The sequence below is a fragment of the Urocampus carinirostris genome, chromosome 3, assembly GCF_059441175.1.
Source record: "Urocampus carinirostris isolate Australia breed hairy pipefish chromosome 3, RoL_Ucar_1.0, whole genome shotgun sequence".
NCBI lineage: Eukaryota > Metazoa > Chordata > Actinopteri > Syngnathiformes > Syngnathidae > Urocampus > Urocampus carinirostris.
The window spans coordinates 20,888,012-20,912,005 of record NC_142351.1 but is presented as its reverse complement, the minus strand read 5'-3'; the positions used below and the strand labels follow the sequence as shown (position 1 = coordinate 20,912,005).

Sequence of the window (23,994 nt, the reverse complement as noted above, 5' to 3'; positions counted from 1 at the left end):
CAGAAAATAGTTGGTTGGATGTCTGTCAGCTTCCTATAATTGCTTTCTCCCTGGTTGTGCTGCTTTCAGGTGTGTGCTTTCTTATTTAAGCATTTACTTGTTGCCAGGGTCAGAAATCTACTCGGAGGTCTTCATGAAGACTACCAAAGGCCGTGAAAGGCAACGTTAGTGTTTGATAAAGCTGTTGGTTTTGCCTTCTTGTAGGCATCAGGAAACATCAGCTGGGGGCAATATTGCACTAAAGGCTAAAATTCATTATTCTAAATTATAATAGTATTTATTTTTTCACGCTACAGTGAACTTTAAATTCATTCAAACTTAGAAAATTTATTCTAAGCAACTCTGATGTCAAGTAACTCAATCTCTTGAAAAAACAACAACAAAATGTTAAGTCAAATTAAGTGAGAAAAAAAGCGCCTCGAAGGGAACTGGCTGTTGAATGGAGTGGAGTCAGCTTCTGTCATTCACTTCCATAGAGCCCGTTCGTTCATGAACAGGCCAACTCGGAAAGCCTTAAGTGTGAAATGCACGGCCCGCCACGAAAGCATACTAACTACTGACTGTGTTCTACACCGCTATGCTTCAGATCACTAATCCTCATCCTATAAAAAGGAGATTTGCTGTCTTCCTACAAATGTTGCTGTTGTTTGTTTGATTGTTGCGCCTTTGTGTATGCAGGCTACAATTTGTAGTACGAGTCATACTGATTTCTCAGCTTAGTTACATTAAGTAGCCTTTGTAGTGTATTGAGTTTGTGAATTTTTCTCAATGAGGTCATGACGATGTAAAATGTTTGAATATGTTGAATGCAGCACCACAGACTTTAGTGGGTTTTTTTCATTTATGGCAGCTATGCAACGGTATAAGTAGAGGGTAATGTGGGGGAGGCAAGTATTACATTTGTTTATAATTTTTCTAGTGCTTTTGTTTAATTTTCAAGGCCCTTGGCTTCATTGAATCGCTTGCTCTACCACCACTGTTGTTTTCTTTTATTGATGTTCACTCTGTTTTATGAAATGTTACCTAATACAAAATGTATTGCACCCTGGTCATCCCGGAAGGGGGATTACCACTTTTGAGGTCCCTTCTCAAGGTTTCTTGTTTTCCTCGTGCTGAGGTTTTGAGTTTTTCCTTGCCCGCATGTTGGTTTAATATCAGGGGATGGTGTAAGTGTAACCTGTGAAGTCCTTTGACACATTTTGTGATTAAGGGCTATACAAATAAAGGTGACTTGACACTGAGCTGTTATATTGTTATGGTTGGGGTTTGGGAGCTAGATACAGTTTCAGTAGAAACAGCAGCAGAAGCAGTATGGACTTGCAGCATGGACTTGCCAGACTTAAAAACACTTGGCACAGCAACATTGTGTATTTTATCATGTCAATCTATTGCCATCAGGCAAGGCCCTAAAGTTTCTTTAATGGATTTTTTTGTGTGCCTTCCCAACATTGAACAAAGACATCCATTAATTTAAACCATTGAATAAAATACATAAGACATCATACCAAGGACGGCTTCTAAGAGGTTGGGTTAATCACCTTTTTGAGTGGTGCTACCACAGGGGTCTGGATTGTATGGCTCGCAAACCAAATGAGGTTCTTTTGATAATTGCATCTAATGTAGAAATAAAAGAAAATAATGACTATTTGAAATCATTTACTGTAGGTGCAATGCCACATTTCTACTATTTTTGGCAAGAGAAGTCTAGCACTTTTCTACATTTAAGGAAGACCTGCCAATATGATTCTTCTCTCAATTTATCCATGTCTCATAGGCAATTAAATGCATCAGGATACTTAGTTGACTGTAATGTAAGTCTTACTCCATTTTCTTGAAATTTTTTGCAAAAGTTTAGTGTCACAGTTTTTCCCATGTTATGAAAAAATGACGTGATGAATGGCGCATTTGAGAACTTCAAAGCTCATAGGATGAAGGACCAATGATAAGCATTCGACACCCACAATTGAAAATGCAACTAACTTGCAATTTTTAATCAGATATTTACCGTATTTTCCGCACTATAAGGCGCACCGGGTTATAGGGCGCACCCCGAAAAAATCGTTTTTGGTCCTATTTTTGACATACATAAGACGCACCGGATTATAAGGCGCTACAATGGGAACGTCGACAAAACAGTCAGATAGTTCAGTCAAACTTATTACCCCCTTAACATTCCGAAAGCTTGCAAAGACGCAAATACGTGTCGAGAACATGTGCGGATGCAGTGTCCGTACGATGTCACTCAAATGCATCGTTCCATCATTCGTGAGGTTAAAGTCTTGGGATTCAAGAAATGCCAACCATTCCTTAGTTTCTATTTTCTTTTTCGCTCGCAACTTTACTGTGCATATGACAATAAACACTTGGAATTGAGTTTAATTTAAAAATAGACACTCCATTCCATCCATTATCTGCACCGCTTATCACAGAAACATCGAGTTCAGTCTGAAACAAGATACAGGGATAATATATAGCCGGAGTAGCTCACCGAAGTCGTTGTGTTCATAATAATGTGCAGCCTCTTGTATGCGTGAGTGTAGTAAATCCAGAAGAATAAAATATTTACAAATACAGAATCGTAAAAAATGCTTTCTGTATGCCGTCAACCACGTGCTGTACGCATTCATCTTTTTCGGCCAATTGCAGGCTTTGTTTTGCCGTTTAAACCTATGCCAGCCTGTAAATGATAAAAAGGATCCGCCCCTTGACCGCCAAATAACTTTAGCCAATAGTGATTGATTCAACTGATGATTGACACATCTTTTTCGGCCAATTGCAGGCTTTGTTTTGCCGTTTAAACCTATCAGCCTGTAAATGTTAAAAAGGTTCCGCCCCTTGACCTCCGAATAACTTTAGACAATAGTGATCGATTCAAATGATGATTGACACATTGGTTAGCCAATGAAACGCCGGTAAATAAATCCCAGCATACACCGTGGACTACTTGGCGTTCGGGGGAAAATCTAGTCGGCGGCTGCAAGTTAGTTGGAAGACTTTGCGACTTACCGGTAATATCGATCCATAAATAAGGCGCACTGTATTATAAGGCGCATGGTCAGCTTTTGAAAAAAATAAAGGCTTTTAGGTGTGCCTTATAGTGCGGAAAATACAGTACCTAGAAAACATTTTGAAACCATTTTTATTTTCGTAGTTACCCTGACAAAAATGGAGATCATAGTTCTCGTGTGACTGCGCAGGAGAGACAAGGTAAGCGATTTAATGGAAATTGGAAATTAATTGGAAATAGGCATACACATTATTATTTATTATATATGACTAAATCAACAAAAGATACACAGGAAAATACAATCGTCTCAATAACAAGATTTAGTCTCGAGATAAATTTCAGCAGTTTAGTTGAGTTTGGTTTAAGATCAGGTAATTGTGTAATTGTAATCCTGTGCAGTCCTTTGAGACATTTTTGTGATTAAGGGCTGTATAAATAAATGTGACTTGACTCGACTTGACTTGATCATAAAATACAGAGACTCATTGTTAACTCCATGCTCTGGTTATCGCTGATTCACTGTTTTGTGGATTTTTATTTTAATCTAATTGTTTTTATTGTCATTGATATCAACAGATCATGCATTGTGTTTGGAGCAGAGAGCACACAGCAAATTCAATAATAGGGCCATGTACGGGACGGCTTTGGTTGTTGAGCGGGCGCGACTCTGATAGGCTGATGTATGCTGTCGGTCAAACAGCGGGCTTGCCACATGCGTCAATGTGTTCACCCCAAACAAGCCTGGACGCATAGCGACAGCTCGTAGCTTTAGTGGGTCGTTACATTGAATTCCAATTAATTCGGACTCTGAGGAAACTAAATGGTGACCACCAGCATTGGACTGTTATCAGGTCTCCCGACTGGCAGCGTCGGGAGAAGCAGCAGATCTAGTCTACGGCAAGGCTAAGATTTCTCTCAAGCTACCCCAGCCGAGCCTTTAGCTGACCAATTCCAGATCCATTACCCATGAAACGGATCATTTGCAACTACAACTGGAAGCTCACTGGTAGGGTGTGGTTCAATGGCTGAAAAAATCCTGAGGCCACCTGCTGCAATCCCTGTTAGTGTAGATAAGCCTCCCTCAGGTCCCCTTTATCACTTGTTTTGTTTGTGTCGTGCTATAACAATATTTTATTTCTATTACAATGTTATTTAATCACTTTATTGTATTTTTAACCATTGTGTGCATTTGTGTATTTAGTGTTTGGGGTTAAAGGAGGGGGGTTTGTTTTGTTGTCTGTTTTAATACAGCACTTTGTATGGCAATTTATAGTCTGAAAAGTGCTTGACAAATAAATTAGATTTGATTTTCCTTTTCCAGACAATATGGTTTACAGCATGTCATGCTGGCAAGCGTTCATCTAGCTTTTACATTTAAAAACCATAGGAAATCCAGTATTGTTTTTTTTGCTGTAAGAAAACAAACTCCTTTTAAAGTATGTAGCTACATAGTGCCATTTTTGTAACCATACAGGTACCCCATAACTCCATATTTGGTTCTTGAGGTCCTGATGTAACAAAGCAATGATATACCCTCAAGCATTTGCAAAGTCTCCTCTTCACGGCAAATTAGGATTCATATTTACAGACGTGATTGTCCAGTTGGAGGACCCTCACACCCACTTACCACTGTGCTCCCTTTCTGTACTTGAAGAATCCTTCAAGACCTTTGGTGAGAGCACCACGTGCATATAGCCAATTCTGTGTCAAATCACAATGGTCTGCTGCCACAAAATCTGTCAAACAGTATGTCACTGTTTGACAGACTCAGGCCAAAATTTGACCCTGTTTTTTTTCATAGCAACAAAAGGCCTGCTGTATTTTCTCTGATGATGAGCAACAAGTCTCAATAGATGAGGAGTTGGGTGCACAATGTTTTGTGGCTAAATATTCTGTTCCCACATAGTCCTTGAAGAGCTCATACATGATTTGGGAAAAACTGTCACTGCGGGAGGTTGATTATTTTTATTTTTTTGTGATCAGAGGTTCCAAAAGCTGCCATGTGATATCAAAGCTGAATCGAAAGCGTAAACTCTAGGGTTAGGTGGATTGATCCATCCATTATCTCCACCCATTATCTGCACCACTTATCCTCGGTAGGGTCGCAGGGATGCTTGAGCCCATCCCAGCTGTCTTCGGGCAGTGGGCAGGGGACACCCTGAACTGGTTGCCAGCCAGTCGCAGGGCACACAAGGGCAGACAATTCACTCGCTCATTCACACCTAGGGACAATTTGGACTGGCCAATTAATGTGACATGAATGTTTTTGGAATGTGGGAGGAAACCAGAGTGCCCGGATGAAATCCATGCAACCACAGAGGGAACATGCAAACTCCACAGAGGAAGGTTCAAACTCATGACCTCAGAACTGTGTCGCACACGCGCTAACCACTGCCCCACTGTGCTGCCCCCTGGATTGATCCAAATACTGTAATTATTGACACTGAGCTGGTACTAGGATCATATCAATACTATTGTCCTTGGATTGATACTGCACCCCTACACCAATTTCCACTCCTTAATTTCATGCCTGTTTGTGTAACTGACAGGCACACTTTTAGCACCTCTCCCTACCTGGCTGGCTGCTGCTACTTGCCTGCAGAAGAAAGGGCTTCATCTATGCAGGAACCCTTAAAAGCTAAATATAAGGCAAATAGAAGCCTAACACAGTGGGGACCTTAATTTTTTAAACCACAGAAAAGAATCATTTGTATTTTCGTTCGCTTGCTGCATTTTGATTTGACTCTCTTGACTTTTGTTCTAAAACAGTTGCAAGAGAAATATTTTTATTTATTTTGTATACTGTAAAGGTTTGAACTGTAGTTACTGTATTTAGTGAAAAATTGAAATTTTTTAGTGCCTAAAAAGTGTTTTGGCAGTGTTTTTTCTAAATATAAACTACTTCAAGGGGTAGAGTTCAAGTATTCAATAATTACGATATCCGTAAGCAAACAATATCAGTATTGGATCGGTATTGATCGATACTACCATCGGATCTGTCTGTAAATCCCAGTATTGCTCACTCCTTGTGAACAAATTTTCCCTCATGTTGAATCCTGCACAGACATAGTTAACCACTGGGAATTCTAAATATAACTGTCACCATGACAGCATGAGTCAAAGTAGTTTTCTTTATAAACAAAAATAGTGAAACTAGTTTAATTTGAGCAGACCACATAGGGAATATCAATAGTGTGATTTGAGAAAATGTCAAGCAAGAATTTCTCAAGTTCAAATACTTAAACTGTCGTAATAAACGAATGCCTCATAATCTTTTTACTTCACTTATGTGACAAGTTAGTGAGTGATGATTACACTTTTTAAAAATGTATACTCCCCTGGTAAATGTATGTTGCTGAGCAACCTCAGTTTACAGAAAATTGTCTCTGGCCACACAGGCTCCTCCTTTCCAGCGTGAACCTCTGACAAGACCTCACACCGATTGGCCTCCCTCTTTCCTTTCGCCTTCTATTCTTTATTATCTAATTCAAGTGTCAATTTGAAGCCAACGCCTGCGTCGATCCTTTCTTCTGCCGTTGTCTCGGCTCAGTGGGACAGCACGACTGTCACTTAATCGTTGATCCAATTAATTTGGGGGACATTTCTGTGCTCCCTTACAAGCCCCAGGGCCACTGAATATAAACGGACGACAAAAGGGGTAAGCGAACACAGAGCGATGTCATTGATTGACACAGGAGCCAAAAATCCTGTGTGCTGACATAATGCCAGATGGAGTTACAGACCCTTCGCAGAGAAAGGTGGCCGTGATGAAAGACGTGAACGTGTCTAATTAACTTGCGTCAAATAAAAGTCTCAGCTTGACACAAGTAACTCTGTTTTTTTTTAAAAGTCTGCCTCCCTGTTGGATTTCGGAGCTTATTGAACTGATGCTATTTTTCTTGTTGTTTTTTTTTCTTGTGCAGTGCACACCTGGCATTTTATCTGGCGGGTGAAAGACTGGCTTCACCGCAGAGATTGTCAAATGATCTTGTGCTGCTTGAAAGCGCTCGCTATCCCACAATGTAATTATGCACTCCTTTTGTTAAATTGGGGTTTACGAAACCGTTTTTTTCTTAATTGGATTCATTCCAAAAGGTTCATGGCAATCTTTGCAACTGTTGCATTTGGACGTAACCATCGGCAAACAATATTGTCAGGGTTGGGTAGGGTTACTTTAACTTGATTACTTTCAATTACTTTTGGATTACTCCAATACCAAATATGCTAATAAAAGACAAAAGAAACTAAATATGAATACAATTACTAAATTTTGTACAGGCTTGGAGAGTAACGGAATACATGGAACGGCAAAAATGATGTTGGCAAGCTGTTTGGATTTATTTTCATTTTCTTTCTGTCGGATTTTATGTTAGTTTTGCCGGAGATCAAAGAGATCAAAACCAGGAGAGAAAGCTTACCACGTGTTGTGAGTCATAATTTTATTCATATTTAGTTTCTGTTGTCTTTTATTAGCATATTTGGTATTGGAGTAATCCAAAAGTAATTGAATGTAATCAAGTTAAAAGTAACCCTACCCAACCCTGAATATTGTATAGCTTCATACTAGCGGTAGGCAATACTGGGAATTTTAGTATCGATCCGATCCAAGAAAATACACGGTAGTATCGCTCTATACCCATCCAATACAGATATCTTAAAGTAAACCCTACCTCTTGAGTTAGTTTCTATTAACAATAAAAACTGCAAAAATACTTAAGGCACTAAAAATGCTTTGTCTTTTATTAAATAACTACAATTCAAACTTTAACAGCATAAATAATAAATATAAATATTTCCATTGCAACTGTTTCAGAACAAAAGCTAAGAGAGTCACATAAAAAAGCAGCAACGTAACCAAAATATAACAATGTCAACATGTCAACTATACTTCAGTTGCACAATATTTGGATAATAAAGTTAGGATGTACAAATAGTGTAGAAAATACACTCTTAAAACCTCTACAAGTATAAAAAAAATAAAATAGTTCTACTACAACAACTGTTTTAGATCAAAAGTTAAGAGATTTAAACCAAAAAAATAGCAATGTAACAAACAAGCCTTTTGGCTGTGTTGCCATAGTGTAAATGGATTTACACATTTTTGTTCAGGAACAGTAACATATGTACTGATACAGATTTGGATTCAGCTCGTTACTCTCTGTCGGGTGATGTTTTTCATGTGTTAATGTAAATTGGACAACTTTACCAGACCATGTCCCCTGCCATTGTTCTTTTCTTTTGTTGAAAAAAAGAACTCCACGTAGCGCTGCGCTTCATGTTTGCCTGTCAAATTAATCTTTAGATAAGGGTGTGCACATAGATTTCTCTCTCTCTTCTGCCTTGCAGGCAAGATATAGAGGGGAGAGGTGCTAAAACTGTGTCTGTCAATCACACAAACAGGCCTGTACTTAGTCAGTGACTGAGGTCACCGTGTAAGAGAAAAGGACCGCGCTGTCTACATATAAAAGCGACGATTTGAGGAAATTTGTGGACGGGTATTTATCCAAGGACAATAGTATGGATACGATCCAGGTACTCGCTTAGTATCGATAAGCTCGATATATGGATCGACCCACCCACCCCTAATTCAAACGAATTGCAGCCGTACAACGTGAAAAATACACGGCTAATATAATAGCTGTCCAAATACAATCACCTTGTGAATGAAAACAGTTTATTAACTGTGTGAATGAATAAATCATTCGATGACCATAGCACTTGCAAGACAAAGGATACTGTGCATTCTGAAAAAGCAAAGCAATGCAAAGGACACAAAGAGGTCCATGATATGTGAAGCATAAATATTGCACTGGTGTTAGGTGATGAAGTAAAGGTGCCCAGCACACTAACCAGCATTAACTATCACGTTTATGTCAGGGACATCAATTAAAAGCGCGATAATGTTAGCATGCATTTGCAACTGCTGCAGCAGACTCCGAGAAAAAGGACACAAGAGCCACAGATTCTAAGTTATATAATACTGTATGTTGAAAATTGGCAGGATGCCTCATCACAGCAGTCAGTATCTTTGTACCTTCCACTCAAAGTAAAGATAATTTTGTGACTAGAGGTTACGTTTCAATATATGAATCGTGCATGATATGGTAAGAACAGTGACTGTTTAAAACTAGAATACAGGTGATATAGATGCTTTCAAAATAAATTGTTTTTCTTGACTAAAACATGTAAATGCATAAAAAATGTCTAGGTGTGTGGTGGCATTACCCTTGTGTATTACACTTTTAAACAGGATATTGTAATTCAAGACAAAAACAACGTTTTTTACCCTTTTCCTTTCAAGGGTCGTGAATAGGTAATTCGAATTGATACAATTAACCATAATTCTGTCTTTAACCATAATTCTGTCTTTAATATGGATAGTCCCGGCATATAAATGTATTCGAACATAAAAGTTGACCATTTTTAAAGATGGTAGACTGCAGGGGTCTCCAACGTTGTGCCCACCACAGGCACCAGGTAGGCCACTAAGAACATACGTGGACAGCTTCTAATAATAGCTCGCCAAAGACGAGTCTTCGAGTTTCTCTAGCAAATTTGATTTCTAAGTGACATGATCTTTGAGTGGTTGACTTAAACTCTACTAATTATAACCTGGTAAAATAATTAACAACACAAATTGTTATTTCTCTAAATGTATATCAAACCGGTAGTCCTTATTTACAAAAACCTTGGTGATCCATTATTCACAGTATTTAAGTAGTTCTCAGCCTTTTTTTTTTCTTGGTGCTCCCTGTAAAATATATTTTTAACCGAATTAAAATAAAAATACAATTTAATTATTCCTAACTACCGCAAACATTTTTCTGTTGTGGTAATGAACAAAACCTATAAGAAATATTTTAAAAATCTGAATTATTACAAAGTGTATGGTGGTATTCTTTGACGACTGTATTTTAGAAATACATCATATGATGAAAAAAAAACCAAGAATTCCAAGTAAAATGTTATGTATATTAAAATGGATACGTTTATCCATTTTCCTTACATATAAAGATGTTTACATTTGCCTAAATCATTATTTTCTGGTGTTTTTTCAACTGTATTTGTAGTACAATAACAAATATAGTACTTAAAATAAGTGAATGTAAATGTTTTTCTGTTTTTATTCTCTTGTCATACCAATACTGTTTATTATATGAAAATTTAAGTCAAATAATCGGTTTAAAACCCATCCATCCATTTTCTGCACAGCTTATCCTCATTAGGGTTACGGGGCTGCTGGAGCACATCCTTACTATTTTCAGGCAGTGGGCAGGGGACACCCTGAACTGGTTACCAGCCAGTCACAGGAGACAAGGAGACAAGACAATTTACGCACTCAGCTTTAGGACAATTTGGACCGCAAACTTGGGAGAAAACCGGAGTGCATGGAGGAAACCCACACAGGCACGGGGAGCATGCAATCTCCGCATGAAAAGGCTGCAGTAGCTGGAATCGAACCCTGGACCTCCGCACCGAGCGGCTATCGCTCCCAAAGGCGGAGCTTTCTTCAGATTTGGGTCTTCTACCAGAGGATATACTGCATATACTGTATATTGAAGTTTAAGGACATCACGACATTAACACCTGTCTTAGACGACATGCGGGTAGAGGGAATAGCTTCCTTAGTATTTAATACGGGGTAAATTGAGGTTTCTACGTACCAACGGCCCCCAAAAAAATCACAAAGGACATCTTTACCGAACCTGTCAAGCCCAACCTTTGTTGCAGAGTATGCATTTTTATTAGGCCTCGCTGCACTTAATTTGAATCTGATCTGGGAAAAGCCTCTTTAGCCCTATCATGTCATAAACGGCTTCATTTTAGGCGTGTTTCTATACGATCAAGGACAATGGAGTGGACAATCAAATGGCCCGTTGCACTTAATGAAGTGGTTGCAGGCATCTTCGACTATATGACAGGTAGGCAGGGGAGACACCAAGGGGCTTAAATGTCTAAAGTGGGGAAGAAATCCCACAGTCAATTAAATCTCAAATGAAGTGCTCCGTGCTATCTCCTAACCTGTCCTTAGTCGTAAACGGATCGACATGGACGTTATTGAGCGAGCCTTGATGTGGCGATCCCTCTGCGGATTATCTGCGTCGGTTCCCTCAGGATGTTGGTGTGTCTGTGTATCTTGGAGCACCAACCAATTATCAAGTCATGTTAGCAAGCAGACGGCATGCTGGGCTTAATTTGCCCAAACCTGCCTACCTGATTTCAGTAATTGCACTGTGGCCTCATTATCTGATCTAGCTGAGCAAGTGTGTGAGCAAAAAAACATGAGGATTCATGTGTGCGAGCATGGCAATTTCCAGGCTTGTTTACGCTCCTGTTATACATTTGATTACAGGTAAAGCCACTGCCATGCTCTGTGCGCATTTCAAACCTAACATAAAATCCGCTGAACAATTTTGAAAAAAATTATACTCGAATTGACAGTACGCTGAAATGGAATTGATGGGAGTTGTTCAGAGAAGTGTGCAAATGGCCCTGGGGGTTCAAGCAGCAACCATGAAGTCAAATATGACCTGAGCTGTGTTTTTGTTGGCCTTCAAATATCACCTATCTTGACCTTTACTTCTGCATCAGAACAAAGAAAAGTCAAAATCATTCCAGTGTCAATGAGTGTTATGTCAGGCTACATAATGACAAAAGGCTCCTGTCATCATTGAAGAAAAGTGAACCCTCAACCTGGAAAACAAATGCTTCCTTGTTCCCCGCTATACTTCAGACACGACGGCAAAAACTGCTTGACTCTTGACCCTCAGATTCTTGGAGGAACAATTCCCTTTTTCGGCAACTGTGTGTTTAGTGCACCACAGTCTAGAGGTCCAGGGTTCAAGTCCAGCTAGCTTAGCCTCCATGCGTGGAGTTTGCATGTTCTTCCAGTTCCTGTGTGGGTTTCCCCTCAGATTCGCAAAAACATAAGTGGCTGGTTTAAATTGCCCCTAGGTGTGAGTGAGTTGTCTGTCTCTGTTTTCCCTGCAACTGGCTGGCAACCAGTTCAGAGTGTCCCCTGCACATTCCCCGAAGATTACTGGTATGGGCTACGGCAACCCTATTGAGGATGAGCGGTGCAGGTGATGGATGCATGGATGGATGAAGTCTGTTTTACAAAAATGAACGACACTTAATCTTTTTGTTGCCAGGTATGGTCTTGTAAGAATAATACCACTTGCTTTTCTTTCTGAAATCATCAAACTCTTCGATTAATGTATCTCTTATGCATGCAATGATAATTATATTAAACAATATGTATTGAAAGAACACAATTTGGCTCAAATCCGCACATTATGTTTAAAGGAAAGGCGGCAACCCTCCACTATTGAAGTTTCTCATCCCTGCATACAACACTGCCCATCTGGATTCGACTTAAAGTGAAGAGAAAGGAAGACGTAGAAGACATGAGTGAGTGCACACACTAAATTAAATCAATTATGTCTCCGAGCTGCAGAAGCCTTTGCAGGGATAATTACTTAGAAAGAGTGATCAGAGGCTAATCTGATGATGATGCCCTTTGCTACCCACGAGCAAAGATTTGATGAGGGAGCTCTCCCACTGGATTGAGTCTGTGAAGATGACACATGCTGATAGTTGACATGCAAGTGCAAGTACTCTTCTACAGTACAAACTGCGAATTTCATGACATCAGTCTGGAGATTAACTTTACAGTATTTGTCGTCCTTCCCTTCTAACGTTGGAAGATTGATGGAGGGTGATGTTTCTGACTGTGATGAGTTGTGCCAATCTGCACAAATAAGACAAGAGATACCCCTCCACATTATAGAGTGTGGAAGCATTATTGCAGTTCAGAAGACCGAAGGCATAGAACAAGTTGCCTAGAAGGTGATTTCACAGGGAAAAGACCCAAAATGTCTTTACCATGTTTTTAATCTGCAGACAGCATGAAGAAAACAACATCTATGAGAAACAATTAGCTATTACATGTTGAGCGTGTAAAACCATTATACAGTTGAATTCCCTTGTTTTTTTCTTCATGGTTTTCATTTTGGATAACATATTGTCTACATTTTCATAATATTTGAATTTGAGAAATTTCACTGTTGGGTCCAGCACGCCCCCGTCCACCAAAAGGCACCTTATCGATTTGTAATTGGGACAAGCGTGTCCACACATGTCCCTAGTTAGCCTGACCCTTCATAATGACATTTTGGACAGCACTCGTTGTCAAAAATGTTATCACCATCACCCTGTCCTAGTGTTATCCTGGTCTTTGGGTTTATTTTTGTTTTCTGGTTTAGATAGTTGAAATGTTTATTGACCATTTTTTTAACTTCATTTATTTATTTTAACATTAAATACTATCATTGTACTTTTTGCTTCCTGTCTTTGGGTCCACCCCAAAATCATAAACAAAATTACTCAAAAATGAGCTGTCCAAAACATGACTAGGTGCCCTCTGGTGGACAAAGGCGCGCCATACCCTAACACTCACTACCATCAAACTATCCTAACCTTTTTTTTCCCTCGGGTAGGATGGGTACACAGTAATCCCTTACTGTCCCAAAATAACCTGTGATAGGAGTAAAGAAGAAATCTTAATTTCGAATTAAAAATAAGGCAACATGGCCTAATTTTGAGAAAAGACCCAAGTCACCATTCGGCTAAATGCTCCGACGCTAGCAGAACACTTGGGCTAACTTTTCAGCTCGTGATTATTGTTTGATCTTTTTCAAGGGCCAGCATAATTTCCAAGGAAATTACAAAGCATGGAAAAATCACTCTAAAAGTACTGTGAAAGCGAAAAATATGAACGTTTTTATGGAGATTTAGCGCCGCTGTTCTGGTCAGAAACTGAGGACGAGGATTTTTTTTTTATATGGACTCCACGTAACAAAAATTTCTTTTAAAATTTTGTTTTATCCATGTGTTTTACTTTGTAATCAATAGTTAAGTAAGTCAAGTCAAGTCAAGTCAAGTCATCTTTATTTGTATAGCCCTAAATCACGAAGAGTCTCAAAGGGCTTCACAGATTATTACACTATATTACACAGATTAAACCACAAACAAACTCTGTTTGCTTCTGTTGTTTTATTTCAAATACGCACCATTGTATGTTGCCTGTGTTGTTGTAACGCGGCTGACCCACAATAGAGGGCACACGCCCCCTATCGTGCAGTGCGCCCACTGTTGAGTTGGATACCGACATAGAACTGCACCCTTTCACACGGTAGTCTGGAGTTGGGTAGGTGTTGTTGTGATGAAAGAGCCTAACATCCAAGAAAACTTGAACAAAAGGATGAAGAGCAATCACTCAGGACCCGATGGGGAAAAATCTCCCTCCATGCCCCCAACCAACCCATTCTCTGAGGCCTTTGCAGAACATTTCCATTCCCACCCCCTGGCAGTAGCGCACACTGGAGAACTGGCCACAGACCCCAAAGCAACTCCGCCAGCCATGCCTAGCACCTCGGAATGGAGCCTGACGGACCAAGATGGCACCCCAATTGAGTTTATTCAAAACTGAGGTTTGATTTTTGTGGCCAGTGGAAATCCTGCATGGCCCATCATCTACTTCTTAAGTGGACAGACAACAAGAACAACTCATCCATTACCCCATGAATTTACAACTGACAATCAGTGTAGCTAAATATTATGATAATTTATTAAAATATTTTTTACGTGCCGAATTGTTGGCGACAAATCAAGATGCTAATAGAATTAAAGCACCTTTTTAATTCGATGCGAGAGTGACAAATGGACTTGCAGTTACGTGCATGGCTGATGGTAATCCCAGGTACTTTGAAGTGACAGCCAGTCTGCCCTCTTGCTTGGGGCCGACTGATCGGCTTCCAGACTCCCACACAACCTGCAGAAGGAACCAGTGAGCCTCTGGAACTCATTTTAAATACTGTAGATGTGTCAGGCGAAAGGTGACGGTTCTAATGAGCTTGGAAGAGTGTGTATCTAAAAAGGTTGGGCGACAAATTCAAAGCCACAAAATAAAAGCAATGACACACTCATAGGTGTTGCACATATTGGGGTAAATTGATTATCTGAACGAACAATTAATTGACTTATATTCCTATTGAGCACGTCCCGCAATTCAGATTACCGTATTTTAGGAAATTTTATCTGGAGGACGGATGAAATACTTTATAATCTGATCGTGGCTACATTTAAATGTAGGTGAGACACACTGTGCAACTGGCCATGCTCACACATTCTGAGTTCATGATTAAGAAGTAGAGACGAGACACGACCTAGGTGTGCTCTCACTTCTATAAAAAAATATATATATACTATGAAGAACAACTCTTCCTAACGAGCAGTTTCAGATGATTGAACAGTATAACGTGGCTCCAAGGGACCAATTATTGAGTATATTATTTCTGCTACTGGGCCGATGAATGGGGCACCATATTTTTCCATGATCTGTCTGACTGACAATTAGCGTACATTCCTAAACATTCTCTCATTTCTGAGTTGGCAGATGATTATGCAAATGTTTTCGACCAAGTGAGACAAGACAGTGGTTCCCTGGGTTGACTGGTGTGAGACAGGGGTGCGTGATGTCACCATGGCTGTTTAATGTGTACATGGATGGTGTGGTGAGAGAGGTGAATGCAAGGGTATTTGACAAAGGTGTAGAGACAATGGATAACAGTGGAACGGTCTGACAGGTAAGTCAGTTTGATGACAAAGCACTTGTGGCTGATTCTCAGGAAATAATTGGAAGGTTGCTAATGAAGTTTGGAATAGTATGATAGGCGTAAGTTATGTGTGGATGCTGGGAGGAGTAAGGTGATAAAGTGTTCACGTGATGGTGTGGGCATGGCGTTGGAAATAAGGTTGCCTGAACAGGTGCTGGAAGAAGTTGAAAGCTTTCGGTACTTGGGTTGTGATGTGGCTCCAGTTAATGGAATGGAGTGCGAGGTATTGCACAGAGTGAATCAAAGAAGCAAGGTTTTGGGTTCTCTGAGGAGTGATTGATGAGCAATAAGAGTATGAGTATGGATGTTCAGAGGGGACTGTATGAGAGTGTGATTGTGTTGACTGTGTTGTATGGTGCAGAGACTTGGAGCCTTAACGCAGATTTAAGAAGGAAATTGAAAGTTTTTGAGATTAGTGTTTGAGGAGTATGTTAGGAGTTACACGATTGGATAGATTGAGAAATAAAATTGTGAGAGACAGAAGGCCGCGATTGACGTGGATGGATGGTGTTATGAGTGCACTGCAGGAAAGAGGTCTAAATATAGTGAAAATTAGAGCTCTTGTTGGTGACAGGAATGAGTTGAGAGGTGTTGTAAAAGGATAGTGGGATGTATGGACTTGTTCTAAGGGATGGGCAGGGCACCTCTATGATGCGGCAGGGGTAAACCAGTGAAAGCTGGCGGCCCTGCTGTTGAACAAGAGTGTGTTGTGTCACCCATACCCGAGTGACACGGCCGCTTTCTTGTGTCCCGTTTCATCTGGAGGGACGAAAGCATGACCAACTTGGATGCCGAGGTGCTTAACTTGTTTGGGTGTTTGGGCATTTGGGTTGCCCATGGTCCAAACATTTTTGTGTGTGTTTTTGCTGCTTTTTCCCTTTTTTATTTTCTTTGTTTTTCTATGTGTTTGTCTTGCTGTCGGTCACCCCTCTCAAGGGATATGACCAGGGTAAATAGATAAACAACAATATACCATCAATTATAAAAGAACAATTTCGCTTATGTTAGATATATGTTCCTCTTTTACATGAAAGAACTTCATACCTGACAACCATGATTGACTCAAAATCATATTTTACCCAAAAAATGTCATCTTTTTTACATCGTGGACTCATTGTGCTTTCGTTCATTGTGATCCACTTCTAAATATTGCTTTTGGTTTTGAAATGTGTAGATCAACTAATTGTTGTTTTGTTGCACTTGTACTTTACACCACAATGCAAATGAACAAATCCTTAAGGCATGCAAAATTTCGAATAATTTACAAGATTTTGTAAACAATGGCCCAAGAAATTGACATTCATTAAAATAATTAAATGTTAAATGAAATAATGTTCATTTTAGAATATGAATGTATTGAAATATTTTAGCAAACATTTCTATAAAATACGTTCAATTTGTACAGGTACAAAAATACAACTCCTAGCAAAAAGTATGGAATCACCAGTCTTGGGCAAGCCCTCACTCAGACAATTTATTCGGTAGGAAAAATTCAGATCAGAAACATAAAACAATCGTAAGGTTATTCCAAAATGTATTCGCATTCAGAAACTCAAAAAGAAATTAAAAAAAAAAACTTGGAATGGTCAGTAAATGTTACTTTTATAGAGAAAAAAATATGGATTATTGAAAAACAGACAAGGAAATAACAATCAAAACATATGACAGTATTAATTTGAGCCACCTTTTACGGAAGCCTGCAGTCTCTGAGGCATGGACTTGATAAGTGACAGAGAGTATTCTTCATCAATCTGGTGCCAACTCTCTTTGACTGCAGTTGCCAGATCATCTTTGCAGCCTTGCTGTGGACATATTTTTTTTATTTCCACCACATGTTTTCAATTGGGTTGAGATCTGGGCTATTTGCAGGCCATTATATTGACCGGATGCGTCTTTCTCCAAGGTTTTTGCACTGTGGCATGTTGGAAAATGATCATCCCCAAATATTTTTTCAATTGAAAGAATAAGAAAACTGTCCAAATAACAATGTAAACTTGTTCATTCATTGCAGATTTGACCACAGCCATCTCCCTAGTGCCTTTGCCCGACATGCATAATTTGTATTCTTTTGTTGGGCAGTCCTCTTTTAGTTGTTTGTCTTGACGCCTACATGTCTTCCTTGGCCTATCATTACGCTTGACATTAACAACCTTTCCATGCTGTTTGTACTTAGTCCAAATCTTCTATACAGCTGACTGTGAACAGCCCACATCTTTGATGGGGTTACCTTCTTCAAGAAGTTTGACAATCCTGTCTTTTGTCTCAAGAGACATCTTTCTTGTTTGAGCCATTATTTTTGCCAATCCATATAGTTCATGATCCTTCCAAGGTGTGATAATTGCACCGTTTTAAACTGCGGACTCACGAGCAGACTTAATCTAAGCCAGATGCCCAAATAGGGAAAGGCAAATAACTGGGTTTGCCCTTATTTCCTACTCAAAATTCCATATTTGTTTCCTCAGAATTGAGTGATTCCATATATATTTCCCTGCACTTCATACCAGTTAATGATAATTACTACAAGTAATGTAAATTGAACAACATTTTTAATTTCTATTTCAAGACTTCAGATAAAATGGATTCAGTCTAGGCTTCCATGTTTTCCATTTAATGGTCTCACACAAATCATCTATTTCTGTTTGCATTCAGTTTAAATCCCTCTTGCAGACTCTACAAGAGATGCACAGGCAATTCCTTTGAACATCCGGCACTACGAGATGTCTAAGAACAGAATGGGGTCGGTAACAGGATGAAATTTTTGTCAGCTACCATGTCTGAAAAGCCGAAAGAAATCAGGAATACGGACAAATTGGCATGAAAAATGTTTCGTAAAATTATATTGTTTGTGGCTTTTTGTGAAAGGCAGTCACGACAAATGTGTAGGCGATCCCAAAGAGACGGGCAATCAAAACAGGGTGCAATCTCTCCCGGCATAGACATATTCTTAGTACTTTCAAAGATTCTGAAGCATTGATTCAGCGTTTGTGTGTAGAAGCAGGTGTAGCCTTTTTATCTCATTTCTAAAAAAATAGAATAGGGATATCTGAGGGGCAAAACACATTGTAAAGCTCAATGAACAACCAAACTCATAACTTGAAAGGCAGCTACACTTCTAGGTTAATTTTTGGTTCATCGATTTGACAGTGGAAGTATAATTTCGGTCACAACGCGGGAAAGAGGAAGTAATTGAATCTATGCTGTATGTTGTGCATATAGCACATTTGGCAATAAAGTTGAAGTTAAGGCAGTTTCACAGACCATAAATTTGAGATTACCTTATGATTAATTAAGGTGAGAGGGGGGTGTTGGGGGCATAAAACAATTTAGGTTTGAAACAAGATTGTGATCTAAAAGAAAACGGGAAACTCAGACTTTCCTATCCTCAGCCACTCCATCCAACTCATCCGACAGGATCCCAAGGCGTTACCAGGACAGCCTGGAGAAATTTTCTCTCCAGCGTGTCCTGGGTCGTCTTCAGGGCGTCCTGCCGGTGGGACATGCGTGGAACACCTCCCGGGGCAGGTGTCCAGGAGGCATCCTTTTTTTCTAAACGTTTTACAGTAATGTGAAAATGTGGGGGTTGAAAAAAAGAAAAATCAGTCAAGTCATGCTTATTTGTATAGGCCTTGATCACAAAAAGTCTCAAAGGGCTGCACAGACCAAAGACTATTGCAAACTGCAGACTATTATTACACCATCGTCTGATCTATAATCTACATGAGGGCAAGGAAAAACTCAAATACACTAGAATGAGGACAATTAAAAAACCTTGAAACCTTCCAGTATGACCAGGCGACAATGGATGAATATACAGACATCGTCAACATGAAACATGCAATATACATGTTTTAAGGATTCAAACAGTTCCACTGACGTTGCAAATCGAATTTTAGAGGGCAGAACACACACTGCACCGGGGTTTGAAAGGAGAATGCTCTCCAACCTGCTGATTTCTTCTTGGCTCTTGGGATCAGTAGTAGAACATCACTGGCCGAGCAAAGGCTCAGAGCAAAAACATACATGTCAAGTTAATTGGTCTGTCCAAAAAGTCCTTAGGTGTGAATGAGCGAGTGAGTCGTCTGTCTCCGTGTGCCCTGCAACTGGCTGTCAACCAGTTTTTTTTATTGTTTTTTAGCTGTGGCAGATGTTCATCTTGAAGCTCTGCACATCGTCATTACTCCAAAATCCAAAGAACCCGATTCACGCAGTTTACCTAGAGAGGGAAGAAATTGCTCAGATTCCATGCAGCGGGATTTACTACTCCACACCGAAACAAATTCAGTAAACTGTCAGCGTATAAAGAACGCAATAAATGCAAAGTGTGAAATCGATTTAAATATGTGTGCCATTTCCATATGCAAATCCAAAGCTGGAGAGAGATTTTTCTTGTTGCATGACGGCTTCAGGATGGGTTTTTTTTAACTCACATTTGGCTTTGCCTTTGCAACTCAACCTGAAACAGTATCTGATGGTGTTCTTCAAGAGATCCACAGTGGAGAGCATTCTGGCATACAGCACCATGGATGGTATGCTGAGAGCACGACAGGAGACAGAAACACCAGACGGAGTCATCAACATAGTTCAGAAAATCTTCATTTGCCCTCCTCCGTGGTCTGAAGGACGGCTTGCAATTCTGCAGCACCGCCAACAAGATTATAAAGAACTACTTTTAACCAGGCCACCACCTCTTTGACCTGCTGCCATTTGGTAGATGCTAGGTCCCTCAATGAATATCAAGCTGAGCGACGCATTCTTCCTCAGGGCCATCACCACCCTAAACAAGCGCTTAAGTCTGTGAAAAAATATTTATTTTGCCTATATAGTAAAAAATGGGTACTCCTATCTCTTTTTATATAATCTGAGGTTCGTTTTGTGCCACTAGTATAATGTCATTTTAGCCAAGTTTTAGGATCTACAACAGATAGCAATGCTAAAACAAGTGCTTTTTGTTTGAAATAAGAAAATATATTTTTCCCATTAGTGTTAGTGTACGCGTATCAGTAAGTGTCTGCCCCCGCTCCTCTTCCATTATCTTCAGTACAAAATCAGTTCTGGACAATCTCCAAGGCATTGGGTATTCTCTTTCTTTTCCAAATGTTTCACGCGGAAGATATTTCAATGACTAATCAAGAGCATTCACCCTTTCCTGCGCTAAAACTGTCAATTCGACCTCTCTTTTTTTGATACTAAGTATCAAGTAGCATACTCATTAGCAGCCCTTGAGTACAGGCGGGAAAAGAGATTGGTCTGAAGCTTTGTGTGCGAATGTGTGTCTGTAGACTGAATTTTCTCGTTCTCCTTTGCGGGTTTCTGTTCCCTGTGGCCTGGAGGTTAGCAGATTAACATACAACATCAGATGTGGGTATTCACAAGCATCCAGGAGGCTGTTCTGGTCCCACCTCATGCATATGTTGCACAAGAGCTATTAGCATGCATGACAGATGCACCATCTGCCTGATAAAATGGGCCGTGTCATGTCAAATCTTGTTGCTTCGTACTACATCATGAAGGTATCGGGTCTTTTATATGCTGTGTAAGTGATAATGACAATCTGACAGCTGAATGCCACACCTTCTATGGGAACGTTTAGTAAGACTCAATGTCACATTGTTGCGTTACGTTTTCCATACAGTATTCATTCGTATATGACGTGCATGTTTTAACTTGACCAAAAATGGAAATCAAAGTTTGGGTGCACGTTACACATGGTGTTTTACGGTAGTATTTTACCTAAATGGGTCAAAAAATATCGCAAAATATTGGATGAAAAGGGAATCTAATCTAGGTTGCGGCACTGAAAGGGGGGTTTTGGGTTTTTTTAAGGGTTATTGATCTATCTTCGTTATTCATTATCCATTATCCGTTATCGGTCAGTTCATAATACGCTACAAAGCCTAGGAGCCGGGACACTTACTCTCAGCCAAAAGGCCAAGCTAAGGTCCTAGCCCTAAAGCCTTGCTGCGATCATTGCGAATGCACCGTTCCCGGAGGTACTGCAATACCGGGCCGATGCGTGGAGTGGACAGAGCAAGCTCATATTCCATCTCCAAAATGCAAAAATCAAAGGACCAATAGGCCAAGCCCGACTGTCGCTAGGGGCAGTGTAAGTACATAGCAACTGGCTAACGCATGGATAGTACACAGTTCTAGAACCACAGTAGGCAGTAGCTTTATTGTTCTGGAATTGTACTGCAATACCGGGCCGATGCGTGGAGTGGACAGAGCAAGCTCATATTCCATCTCCAAAATGCAAAAATCAAAGGACCAATAGGCCAAGCCCGACTGTCGCTAGGGGCAGTGTAAGTACATAGCAACTGGCTAACGCATGGATAGTACACAGTTCTAGAACCACAGTAGGCAGTAAAGCGCCAAATCCTATCCACTAGAACACCAGTGATATAGAAGACATACAAAAAGGATTACATTTTATTTGATGATCACACAAATTTCAATCACGGCGATGAATGCTATACAAGTGTTAAAGTCAATCATTATTATGACTATTTCGTGGCCATATTTGCACAGATAAAATACATGTATATAGTTTAATTCTACATGATGGTGGGAGCAAAAAACTCACGCTCCTTCTTGGCTGAGGTCCCGAACAGAGAGAGGGGGAGTGGTTTATTAACGACAGAGGAATCAGTACAGACAAGAAAACGATTTCAAAATAAAAGAATACAAGATTGATAAAAGTACAAGAGATATAATTACACTCATTGTTGAAACGTTACATTATGTGTGTGTTTGTATGAGAAACATTGTTTTTATATTTAGTTATATAAAAACAAGCTAATTACCTTGAGACAGAAAATCAAGAGATTTACATTGAAAACCTGACAACAAGGGAAAAAAACAGGAAGTCATCCTGGACGATATACAGTGCTGTGATAAAGTATCTGCCCTCTTCCTGATTTCTGTGGATTTGAATATCTAACTTTCACAAAGGTTTCAGATCTTCAAACTGATTTCAGTATAACACAGAGACAACCCAAGGAGATACGAAATGCAATTTTGACATGTGGATTCAATTTATTTAGGTAGAGACAAATTCAAACCTATCTGGGCCTTGGTAAAAAAAAAGTCATTGCCCTTTTGCAAAAGTGTTTCAAATCTGCCATAGTGGAGTGTTTTCAAATATGAGCTGGCTGTTTAAGGTCACACCACAGCTTTGACTAGGCCACGCCAGAACCTTAATTTGTTTTTTTTAGCCATTCAAGGGTAAACTTCTGGCAAACACTAGAAATCATTATTCCATCGACCTCAGCAAAGTGTCCTGGTCCTGAGGCAGCCTAGTTACGGTCCGTGTTCATGACTCTATAAGAAAGGCACTGGCCAATAATGGCATGCATGGGAGAGTTCACAGTCAAAAACTACTGCTGTCCGGAAAACCACAAAGATTAGTCTAACATTTCCCCAAAAACATCTTGATTATCCTCAAGACTTTTGGAAAAACATTTTGTGGACGGATGAGTAAATACTTGAACTTGAAGCCCGTTACATCTGGCGTAAAAATATCTCATCATTTGACAAAAAGAACATAATACCAACAGTAAAGCATGTTGGTGCAGTGTGATAGTATTTTTTACACAATAAGTCACACCAAATTATAAGACGCACTCCGAAGGAATAATCTTTTGTCGTATATTTTTCATAAGTAAGCTGCACAGGACTATAAGGCCAATGGAATTGGGATTGCTGTAAGAGCTACAGTGTTTACATGTCCATAACCGCTGGGCTCTTCATACTCTTACAGCATATAATAAATATACGGCAATGATAAATAGCCGATTTTTGGTTGAAGATCGTTGCTTTATTCATGTTTTTATCTAAATTTGTGGTTTTACCACAGGAGCAGACCTCTTTACTATACAATTGACACCCGACATTGTCCTTTTCTGTAGTTAGAAGTCAAGTCAAGTCATGTTTATTTCTATAGCCCTTAATCACAAAGAGTCTCAAAGGGCTGCACAGATCAAAGACTATTGCAAACTACAGACTATTATGACACCATCCCCTGATCTATAACCCACATGAGGGCAAATAATACACAGATATTGTCAACATAAAATATAGGTTATTTATATGTGATAGAGTAGAAGTGTGTTTGACTGTAGGCATACACCAGCCTATCACAGTAGCCCACAGAAAACAGTCATGCTCACCCATTACCCAAAGCCCTTCCAAACCTACCATTGTGATAGCATTTGTTGTGCGCTGTCTCCTCAGAACACAATCCATGATACATTGATCTCAATGACAATAAAGACAATGAAATTCAAAATCCGGAAAGCAGTGAACCAGTGATGA

General features: G+C 39.7%; 1 pseudogene; it reads right to left on the bottom strand.

Annotated features, from left to right (window-relative positions):
- Positions 1-21,659: 21,659 nt before the first annotated feature.
- On the bottom strand, positions 21,660-21,749 carry LOC148369076 (U2 spliceosomal RNA; annotated as a pseudogene).
- Between the last annotated feature and the right edge of the window lie 2,245 nt (positions 21,750-23,994).